The following is a 12,418-nucleotide window of genomic DNA, read 5'->3' on the forward strand; positions in this document are numbered from 1 at the left end:
TCTCTCTATATATATATATATACGATTTTTTAAAAAGATACAGTTTGTTATCTTTAAATATAATACTGAATAACACTGCAGTTCAAATGATACAGATTATAATCATATATTTTACATGCACTTTGCTATGTTAGTCAACACATTCAAATAAGTGTATTTCTTTAAAGCACGACAAAAGATTATTAAAACATACTGATTTAAACTTTAAAGGGGTCATATGATGCTATTTTAAAGATCATTATTTTGTGTATTTGGTGTAACAGAATATGTTGACATGCTTTAAATTATCAAAAAACACATTATTTTTTTAAATACTGTACATTAGTGTAGTTCCTCTATGCCCCGCCTCTCTCAAACGCGTCGTTTTCTACAAAGCCCCTCCTTCCGACAAGTCACACACAGTCTGCTCTGATTGGCCAACTGACCCAGTGCATTGTGATTGGCCGAACACCACAAGCACGCGTCAGAAATGTAACGCCCCTTTCCATAATCGCAAGCTTCAGCTTTCAACATAAATGTAAAGACAGTACATAATGTCCTTAGTTTTACCATCAGTTCAAGCCCGAAAGGGGAACAGAGTCACGTGACAGACACAGTGATGATGGTCGGATGTATTTGCAGTACACAAGCCGCGATTAAGAAAGCTGACTCCACTGTGATGTCTCTCTCTCATGCACACACATTCACGGCGCGATACTCTACACGGCGCAAAACTCAGCATTTGAACAGTCAATAGCAAATACTTAAACTATTAAGAAAACATACTTACAGTAGCTGATTCAGAATAAGCGCCAGATTGTCATAGCAAAGTCGGAATTTACCCTTTTTTTTTTTTAGAAATAGCCTTTGCACAGCCAGCCTTGTAGGCTACTCTCCTAGGTTCACAAAACTGTCGTCCATAAAATGCGTTGCACAAATTCGAACATCTGGGTTGTGCTGTTCTCTTGTAAATAAATCTTAACCAATGATTCCTCATTGCATCTACTTTCGGAAGGCCAAATAAAGTGCTTTTGCTTTTGCACAGAAACACACAGCTTCTCCCTGACATGGCTGCATCAACGCTACTGCGGTTCCTGAAACCACGCCTTCTTTCTTTGCATGAACAGATAGATAGAATAAATCCTTTTGTGGGAGACTTTGAGCTTTGTAACTCTGCAGATCTTATACATGCACAAATAGCTACATAACACACTAAAGAAAAGGCAAAATAGAAATCGCATCATATGACCCCTTTAATATTTCAAGGAACAGAATAAAATTATATTTTTAATGTATGCCTAAGTGGCCTTTTATTTAATTAACATTATTTTAGCTGCAAGTACTTTTATTTATTGATTGATTGTTTGATTGATTGATTGATTAATTGATTGATAATGTAATTTTAAGATTTGAATACACTACAAAGTGCATAAATAATACAATGAAGCACACTTCTTTTTCACAATGATAGGGAAAGAGCTGCATGAAGTTACTTTTTTTTTTTTGATTGTAGACCAGGGTTCTTCAACTCAGTCCTGCAGAGTTTAGTTCCAACCCTAATTAAACACACCTGATCAAGCTAATAAAACTATTGAGGACTATTTAAAAATGATGAACAGGTGTGTTGGATAAGGGTTGGAAGTAAACTATGCAGATCACTGGCCCTCCAGGACCTGAGTTGACTAGCCCTGTTATAGACAAAATAACAGCATACAAGATTTGAATGATGTAAAAGTGTGATTAAATAAAGACATATAGAGCGAACTGTTCATTTAAAGCTTTATAATGTGAAAATTCTTCATTATGTTTATCTTCATCATATTATAGCTGCACCAATGATGGATAGATGGGATTTGAGTAATGATAAAATGATGGATATATAAAAGAAAGGATTTATCATTAAGAAGAAGCATTTAAGAATGAGCCAAGGTTACAAAGAAGAATGTAGTTGTCACTTTCAGATGTTATATATGTAGATTTATTGACAACACAGCCAAATAGAGTACTAATCAGCACAGACCTGCATTCATTCAAATGGCACTTCCTTAAGAGCCCAGCTTGCTTCATTCCCAGCTCGTGAGAGTCATTTGGCTTTACTGAGGTCTACAAAAGTGTGCTCTTTACCAGTCGTAATCGGCTATGCATGACTTGAGATTGACACAAAGCCCTGCTGAGGAATCAAAACAAGTAAATTGAAATCAATGACAACATCTATATGCAGATACACTCACAAGCCTTATTTAACATTTGCTAATGGTGCCTGGCTGAAGGTGGAACGATTTTGCCTTATTTTGCTTTCAGCGGAAAAACAGAAGAGGTTGAAAGGACAATGATATAATCTCTGTTCATTGAGCTTTATACACCTACACCTTTAATTAAGCCAATCTCTTGTTTGATGCTGTTGGTTCAGCTTGGCGTACTCTGAAAAAACGTGCATGCTATGTTGGCATGGTCTCCTCTCACTTTGGGTATAAACTGAATTCCAACTAACGGGACCTATTAAAATTACTTTCAGTATACATTAGTTTGCTTGCAGACCCAAACACAATTTGCATCACTGAATTTGCATGCCCAATGACTTTTACACAAAGCCAGTTCTTTCTTTCTTTCTCTTTCTTTCTTTCTTTCTTTCTTTTCTTTTTTTTTCTTTCTTTCAGCTACTGGTAAGAGTCTGGAGCTCAGTTTAACAGTTGGTGCCACTGATAAAGGTAGGATTAATAGATAGAATAAAAAAGAAAAGAACTAAAGAAACAAAACATTACAAATTATTTTTATTGACCAAGGTGGTATATAAAAAGCACGTTCTTGTGTTTGAAACTTCAGAACACATCTTTGTGAAAAAGTAATGTAACTTATAATGATAAGGCTATATAACTTTTGTCCCCTCACACATGCTGCTAAATGATAAATTACCTCATTAAAAAGAGAATGGATTTTGGGCTGGTGTTTTTTGCTCTGAGCTACACCAGCAGGACTGACATCATTGTGCTCACTAGCTGTGGCAGCTATGCATAACATATTCTACACTAATAATATAATATTTGATGGCATGAACTTGATAAACTGGCATATTTAACTTCCATGTTAAGCAGTCTATACATTTCTAATACATGTAATTCTTACTCACGATTTGAAAAGTAGCATTAATAAATCCAGGTGGTTGGAGGGTAAAGATCAAAACAGTTAAACCAGCATTAATAAAAGTTGTTTATTTTAGGGTAGCTTGTACAAGGTTTGACCTTGTGAAAAAGTATTACACTTTAGCATACTTTCCAAAATAGTACTTATTATGGAAATGCACTTATAATATACTTAAATGTGAACTGAATGTAATGTTTTCAGACACTTACAATTAAATTAAAATGTATTAGGAATTAATTTTGTAATTTCTTTTGAAATGTGTATGCCATGTATTCAAATATATTTGTGATTAAACATTTGTAATGAGGAAATTGCAAGTTAGTACTTTTATAATCTATTAATTTAAATGTAATAGCAAAAGGCACATTAAAGTTAAATTATAATCAAGTACATGTGCATTAGTATGCTAGTCAATGCATCAAAGAAGTGCACTTGATGTGTGACCATAATCATATCCCATAATCATTTAAATTCTACACTCACCAGCCACTTTATATAGTACGCCTTGCTAGTACCTGGTTGGACCTCCTTTTGCCTTTAGAACTGTCTTAATTCTTCATGATATAAATTCAACAAGGTGCTAGAATCTGTCAACACAAATCTGCAGACTGGCTTTGACTTTCAGCAACTAGCGTCGACTTCTCCAGACTGTAAATCAGTGGAAAATCATGGCAAAAATCTTCATCGGTTTGTTTCTTCATCTGTATAGATTTGGAGACATTTAACATTACATCACTTGCTCATCAATGGATCATCTGAAGTGAATGGACACCATCAGATATTGAGAATCTAAACATCAAATAAAAGCATCACAATAATCCACAAATAATCCACACAACTCCAACTAATGTCTTGTGAAGTGAAAAGCTGCCTGTTTGCAGGAAGCACATTCATCTTTAAGGCATTTTGAGTTTAAACCATCCATCCCCTGTTGTCCAGAACAACATACTTGTACAGAACTGTTTATGAGTATTTTCACTTTCTAAATGGTGCTTGATCTGTATATATTTCTCTTCTGATTCAGATGAGATGACTTTTCAACTGGAGAAAGCAATATTATGAATAATGGATTCATATTTTATCTGGAAACAACAATTTGAAGTAAAAAAAAACGTCTTAATAACAAATGTATTACAAACACACAACACAGAGTTGTGTCCATTATTTGTGGATTCTGATGACACCTATTCACTGCAGAGGATCCATTAGTGAACAAGTGTTGTAAAGGTAAATCTCTCAGAATCTGTTCCAATCCAACGAAGAAACAAATGTATCTATACCTTGGATAGCCTGAGGCGAGTATATTTTCAGCAAATGGCTAGGACTGTGTTATTTTGCACTGTACAAGCCCCTATGAGAAATACAGCAGACATCATATTTATTTATCATTTTGATGTATTAATAAGATGTAATGATCAAGAGTGTATTTGTTATAACGGCCTAACAAAGTGTGCAATCAGCAAAAACGGTATCTGTGTGAACAACTAGTGGACTGCTTTTTATTGTTCCTGAGAATGCACTGTGCATCTGTGATTTAGTCAAGTGAGAAGCTGCTGGCACTCAGCTGAGCATGCTTCAGATAACTGCAATAAGTGTATTGATTTTTTTTTTTTTTTTTTTTTACAGTACATCACAATGCAACATCCATTTTTATGTTTGCAATTATTCAGGTATAAATCCATCAGCATAGTGTAAAGATGATTACCAAGCATGTGGCATCATTGTGCCATTAAGGAACATCTCGTTTCAGTTTTGCATTGAAAATAATCACCAATAAATATTATGCAATAGTCAGCGACAGCATTGGTATGATTGCCTGTACATATTTTAGTGCATAAGAAATTAATATGGAGTAAACATGCAAATATTAGGCTCAACAATGATGCAGTATATATTTGTGTATTCTGTTTAAAACAACAAAACAGACAAACAAAAAGAAAAACAACAAGAACAGCAGCAACAACAACAACAACAAAATTTGGTGTTTAAATAGTGATCATGACAACAAAAATATTACTGTCCAGACATAAATAAACTGAAATCAATAGTCACATTTGGGCATAACAAAAAAACATCAACCAAGTTTCACAAGATTCAATTGTGGCTTTTATAGAATTATAATTGAGAGCTCACAGTATCTCTGTCTTGAAATTGTTTAGGCTTAAAGGTTTGTTCACCCAAAAATGAAAAGTCTGTCATTAATTACTCACCCTCGTGTTGTTCGAAACCCGTAAGACCTTCGTTCATCTTCGAAACACAATTTAAGATATTTTTGATGAAATATGAGGGCTCTCTGATCCTCCCATAGACAGCAAGGTAACTACCACGTTCTAGGTCCAGAAAAGTACCAAGATGATCGACAAAGTAGTCCGTGTGACATCAGTGGTTCAACTGTAAAGTTACAAGTTACAGATCCAGTGTGATGACGTCATTACGCCGGATCTGGGTCAGCGCCGCCACACGCTCGCGTCATGATACTGTCGTGAACGCGTGTCCAAAGTGACGCAGTAGAGACGAAAATGTGGAATAAAGTCGTTATTTTAGTTTTCTTTGCGCAAAAAAGTATTCACATAGCTTCGTAACTTTACAGTTCAACCACTGATGTGATCAAAGGTCTTACGGGTTTGGAACAACACGAGGGTGAGTAATTAATGACAGAATTTTCATTTTTGGGTGAACTAACCCTTTAAATGTTTTTTTTTTCTATGGAGAAAATTAATGGGATTTTTGCTTTCAGAAAGCAGCTGTTGTGCTCAGTGGTGTAATTACAGTACTTAAGTATTTTTGGGACTATCTGTACTTTACTTGAGTAAAGATTTCGTTTTTATGTTTCTGAGCCTTCACATTTCTGTACTTTCACTTTTACTCCACTACATTTCCTTACTAAAATGTATACTTTTACTCTGATACATTTCCCCGAAGCATATTCGTTACTTACTACAAAATAAAGTCGGAAGAGCACAGACTGCAAGCAAGCAGGTTTGACGAATCAGTGCTCTGGCGCTTGCAAGTTAGACTCCTAAAAACACCTTTGCTCATGTGCAAACAAGTGCTTGCACGACTGCAGATTATTTCATTTTCCACTCAAGTCGAGGCTGGGGTGTGCAATACACTAGTATATTCATCTGCGATAATATGGTGTATTGTTTTAATGATGTGCTATCTGACATTATTGATATATCAAAAAACACACCCAGAGAGTGCACACATGCATTCCAAATTGTAGACAGCAAAAAATTATTTTTATATTCATATAATTTAATATAGTTTATCTATATCACATGAAGAGTGCGTTTTTTTTTTCTTCAGATATCAGCATGATAACAAATGTAATGTAGCGCACAGACTTTATAATCATTGGGAAATTGCTGTTATATGTTTTTCACCGGCAATGATCAGGAGTTCAGGACCCGGAAAAGAGAGACGAGCGAGTTAGTTAGGCTGGTGCGGCTGTAAACAGCTGTTCTGCATTCTAATTAAACGTGAATACACGGAACGTCTTTTGTCTGTCATTCTTCAGACATTACACTGGTGTCAGAAGTGGGATGTCGGAGCACGAATTGGGACGCATCCTACGCAATCTGAGCGGTCTCGTAGAGGAGATGTGAGACGAAGTGAGGAGTCGCGGCAGGGAAAACCCTGTGCCTTCCACGATGTGGACACCCGCGTTGGGAGTGAGAGAAGTGGCTGGAGCCAGTGCACAAGCTATACCTGCCCACGAGAATGCCGCAATCTTTTCCGCGATGGCCCAATCGCCTCTTTAGAGGCGAAAACTCATGATCCATGCAAGTTGGACGTGAGCTAGGATGATGATGACGTGTCAGCTGGTGGAAGTACACATGCTGGTTTTGAGTTGTTGAGGTAGTGCCATCCTCCCATACAGGTAAGGGAGGTAATAGGGTTGAGTCTGGCCCAGCGCAGGTGAATGTTAAGCTTCCCAGATATGACGGATCTGTGCCACCTGAGCCCTATTTTGCCAAGTGCAGCTGGCAGCCTGGCGGGCTGGATGGAGTAAGGAGGATTCAGCGGCTCAGCTTGCACTAGCATTGGAAGGGCCAGCATTACAAGTGCTGCTTGATCTCACTCCGGCAGAGCAGAGAGACTATGAGACTCTTACAGGGGTACTTGAACAGCGGTTTGGTGCACGGCAGACAGCAGAGCAAAGATGGGAGCAGCTGGCCGGTAGACGGAAGAAAGAAGGGGAGATTCTGGGGGCCTTGGCCGCTGATGTGCGGTTCTATATGTGGCAAGGATACCCACAGTGCACCGCAGCTGCACTGGAGGAGCTGGTTCTCCACGCATTTCTGCAAGCCCTGCTTCAGAAGAAGTTGAGACAGCATGTTCGTTTATATACCCCCCAAACACCGACTCAAGCACTGGCAGAGGCAGAGCGAGCGGAGCCTGTATTACTGACAGTCTGAGCAGCGGCCCCCTTGTATCACCCCCCGGCCCCGAATATGCCAAGCCGAGCGTGCTGATGTTGACGATTCTGATGGGATATGTCATATGGGAGATCTTATGCAACAAGACGAGGGCAGGGAGCAGCCCCTGAACCGGCGAAGGTGCTCTACTCGATGGGACCCATGTTACCGTTGCGGGGATGTGGGGCATGTTGCCCGTGATTGTCCTGACCCTGCACCCTTGCCCCAAAAGTCTACGGTTCCAGAAAACTAGGAGCGAGTGGTCGGGTGGAGGGATGGCTGCTCCAACCACAGTCTATACCCCTCCATGGGAAATGTTCACTAGTAGGTCACACACAGGGTTTGTACGTGTATTGTGTTCTAAACGGGCATGCCAGCAGAGCCCTCATCGATATGGGGTCTACTATTTCCATTGTCCATCCGGGAACCCTTTCTGGAATGGAAGGGTCAACGCCAACTGGGTGGTCAGCTGCTACGATGCAGATGAGAATGGTAACTGGGGAGCGGGTGGCCCTTAAAGGAGGAAGGCAAGTTTTTTCATCAATGAGTTTTGGTTGGCGGACATAGAATATGCATGTATTATGGGACTAGACTTTTTGACGCTGAGTGGGGGCTGTATAAACGTGGCTGGGGCTTACTAGTCGAACTCGCGAAGTCCAAACTACCGAGGATGCAAGACAGAAATTTGCGTACTTGATATTGAGAAACGCTCGCAGACCTATGTCACCAGACTATTTGCCTAATCTTCTTGGTACTTTAGACCGCGGTGAAAACGTAGACAGCAACAGGTCTGGGGGAAAAATTGTTCCTGGGACAAATTGTTCCTGGTAATTTCGGTGGAAAGGCGGCTCAAGACTATGATTTTGACGTGCAGCACCGGGCCGGCCGGCAGCATGGGAATGCGGATGCCCTGTCCCGCCGCCCCTGCGAGGAGGTCGACTGCCAAAAAAAGCAGGAAGAGCGGGAAAAGGCCGCAGACGAGGTGGCAGTGCGGCATGTAGATAGAGGGGAGGGGGCCTGTGACCCCCTGGAACTTCATGAGTTGCGGCGGCAGCAGGAAGCAGATCCTGCCCTAAAGAAACTACATGAGTGGCTGGTTGCAGGTCGGTGGCCAGAGCGGCAGGAGATAATGGCACTTGGACTGGAAGTGAAAGCCTATTACTCCCAGTGGGCCACCCTTACCCTCCGTGAGGGACAATAATGACTCCTAAGTGATTGAGGTGTTCTGTTGTTGAATGTAATAATGAACATAGCAGTCGTCATTTACTCCCGACATCTGAGCCGCTGAACTGGCAGTGGATTACATTTGTTTCTGAAGGGAATGCTCCCCTGATCTACATAAATGCGTCTATGTTCGCGCAAATCATTCATGATCCAGTCTCATCTACAGAAGAAGTGAGTATAATGTTTTGTAATTAATCTTTTCAAATAGCCTTTCCTAATAATGTGCTAATTAGCAAGTTTCACGATGAAGGCGGCTAAAGTAAACAGTCTCTCTGAGAGCAGCTCGGAAGAGAGGGGCGGGGTCAGCAGAGCTCATTAGCATTTAAAGGAAACTGCTACAAAAATGGCTTGATCTGAAAGAGCTGTTTTTGACAGGGTAAAAAAGGTGTTTTTTACACTACCATTGAGAAATTTTAACCAAACTACGTTACAGACTTTTCATTAAGACCCTAAAGAATCATATCAACTTGTGAAAAATGGGCATCCTATGACCCCTTTAAGAGACAACTGTCCCAGTGTCCATAAAAGAAGCTCTAGTCCTTCATCCGCACTTATATTCGAGCAGCGTCAGAGATGTAGTGTTGTAAGGATCTTGGTGGTCTTCCGATAGCACATGAAGACAGCAGAGAAGGAGCCCTTCGCTCAAGTCAAGTCAAGTCACCTTTATTTATATAGCGCTTTTAACAATACAGATTGTGTCAAAGCAACTGTACAACATTAATTAGGAAAATTGTGTGTCATTAATGCAAAATGACAATAGTAAACACTCAATTTTCAGTTAAAGGTAGTTCATAATTGAATTCAGTGATGTCATCATCCAGCCCAGTTCAGTTTAAATAGTATCTGTGCAATCAAGCCGACGATATCGCTGGAAATTAAGTGTCCCCAACTAAGCAAGCCAGAGGTGACAGCGACAAGGAACCAAAACTCCATCGGTGACAGAATGGAGAAAAAACCTTGGGAGAAACTAGGCTCAACAGGTCAGGTCTGCCCCCAAAACTCGTCCAATTGTCTATGCAAATTATGTTATTCTGCGGGCACCACTTAGACATCCAGCCATTGAGTGATGACAGTCTGTTATGTATCTCATCACCACGGTAAGCAGGGAAGGGACCAGAGCATATTACAGTGTCTGACACTGCAAGTTCACACAACTCTTTAATGTTATTTTTAGTGATCTCCGACTGGCATAGTCGAACATCATTAGTGCCGGTGTGAATAACATTCTTACTGAATTTACGTTTAGCATTAGCCAGCACTTTTAAATTTGCCAAGATGTCAGGCACTCTGGCTCCTGGTAAAAATTGGATTATGGAGGCTGGTGTCTCTATTTTCACGTTCCGTACAATAGAATTGCCAATAACTAGAGCACTTTGATTAGGTTTTTCAGTGGATGCGTCACTGAGTAGGGAGAACCTGTTTGATGTTTTGATCGGAACGGAAGAGCGGTGTTTTGACCCGCGACTATGACGCCTCACAGTCACCCAGTCGCCCTGCTGCGGAGGCTCTGTAACCGGAACTGAACAATGTACAGGACTCCCTGAGCTAGCCGCATCCAAAGCTGTATCCAAAGCCCTCACATTCTTACTATCCTCAATTAAAGTTTGGATGCGTGTCTCTAATTCTGAAACCTTCTCTGTCAGCCTAACTATTTCCCTGCATTTATCACATGTGAATCCACCGTCGCCGACAGAGAGAGCTAAACTATACATGTGGCAAGCGGTGCAAACAACAATATCAGGAGAAGAAGCCATTACTCACCGTGATTGATGAGTGATTCTGACTTACCACTGTTGTTTGATGAACTCGTGAAAAAACGGAGTGAGAGAGAAAACAAAACAGCAATAAAATGTTAAATAATAGTATCTGTGTATTTTTTTTTTGTAACTAAAAAAAGCATAAAAATAAGGCTTTTATGAAAACAATGAATAAAAAATTGCTTACCAACACACAAACCATCCACAATTGCTAAATTTGGCTAAAATAGAAGGCTCAGAGTGATACTAAATAAAGAGCCATTTGGGAGCCGTAAGAGGACTATTGTTCTAAGGGAGCCGAGCCAAAAGAGCCGAATCTTTGAAAAGAGCCGAACTTCCCATCACTAAAACGAACAGAACGAAGCGGTCACCCTAGTCCAATGAACCGGGCTTTGGGGGTCAAACGCGCTCGGGCACGGTTAAGATTGCCTATTATGAGTACACCCTCATTCTCCCGCATGAGTCTCTACCCGCCCGCACCCGCACTCGTACTCGCACTCACCCATCAAGTGTTGTACCGCGCCTTGGGTCAAGCGATAGTCCAGGTCTCTATAGTGATATCTCTTGCCTGTTATAGTGTTAATGTCGAGGCCCTGGACAAGCATTACTTGTCTTTCTATAGCAAACTATAAAATATTTTCTATAAAAATGTTAATGCCCTGGCAGTGGCAAGTAACTTTGGTTTTATATTTAATTTGATTACATTAATTTTATAAGTTAAGATTTCCAAGAAATATTTTAACTGCTACTATGTAAAAGGAATACTGCTGTAAAAAAAGCACCTTATTTGTTTAAAGTGTTTAATTTTTTACCAAATGTTATTGCACTTTTGTTGATATAGCAGTACTTTTAAATGAAAAAAGTGCACAATACACTACTTTTGAATTCATTATTGAATTTTGTGCATAACAATGCGATTGTTTTATTTGTAAATTATTAAACTTTAAGTAAAAAAATGTGTCCCGCATTTTCATGTGAAAAATGTAACAGTGTATGTTTTAGTCCATTGTCTGAGACTGATTTTAACTACACCATTACATTTATGATCTGGAAATATTCCTATGTCCCCCCCTCTATCATAGCTACATGGTGAGTAGATAGGCCCCATCATTTTGAGGTAAATGTGTTCAAAAGTCTGAAAAATCAGTGTGTAACTTTAATGAAACGTCATTACCAAACACCTTTTTTTCTGCAATTAAGCACACTTTATTGGGAGTTATTCCATAGCATTTAGTTTTTAAATGTGTACCACTGTTCAGAACTGTGCTAGCTAATCATGTGCTGATTAGCATCTTTGAGCTAGGTTTAAAAGTATCTAAAATTGTCACTACCGATATGTCATTATTGTTTTGGTTTTGACAAAAAGGAAATAAACAAAAGTTATGCAATTTTTTATTTTATTTTAATATGCAAGTTAAAATTCTGTTATGTGATGTGGTTGCTACCAAAGCATTACTGTTACTACCGAAAATGTGCAGTCACTACCGAAACTTGGGATGTTTTGTCAAAAATAAAGTATACTGAATTATCAACTAAGATGTTATGATAGTTTTTGGTACAATGCATATTCAAACTAATGAATCCTTGACTTTGAAATCAGTATGATCAACTTTTTGCCTTTTACAAAGAAAAATTGGATTCAATATACAACAAATCTCACAAATTACACTATAATATTGTTAAAAATGTAATTGTCATTGATTTACCTCTGACATTTTTTTTATAAAATATATAAAAAAATATGTATTTACATTACAATATAGATGTAAGCAAAGTCTTAATAGGTCAATATAACCCTTCTAATTAAATGATTATTACTGTGTTTCAGCAGTGACAAATTTGGGGAGAAGACAAATATTCCAAAACTTTCTGAAAATACAATATGAGAATTAACTG

The 12,418-nt window shown here is 39.0% G+C and overlaps 1 protein-coding gene across 1 annotated transcript in view; it reads left to right on the top strand.

Annotated features, from left to right (window-relative positions):
• The window catches only part of LOC107565077 (CUB and sushi domain-containing protein 1-like), a 208,201-nt gene that overhangs the window by 133,600 nt on the left and 62,183 nt on the right, over positions 1 to 12,418 (top strand). The window lies entirely within an intron of this gene.

Source organism: Sinocyclocheilus grahami, unplaced genomic scaffold (genome assembly GCF_001515645.1).
Source record: "Sinocyclocheilus grahami isolate Dianchi unplaced genomic scaffold, SAMN03320097.WGS_v1.1 scaffold980.1, whole genome shotgun sequence".
NCBI classification, from domain to species: domain Eukaryota; kingdom Metazoa; phylum Chordata; class Actinopteri; order Cypriniformes; family Cyprinidae; genus Sinocyclocheilus; species Sinocyclocheilus grahami.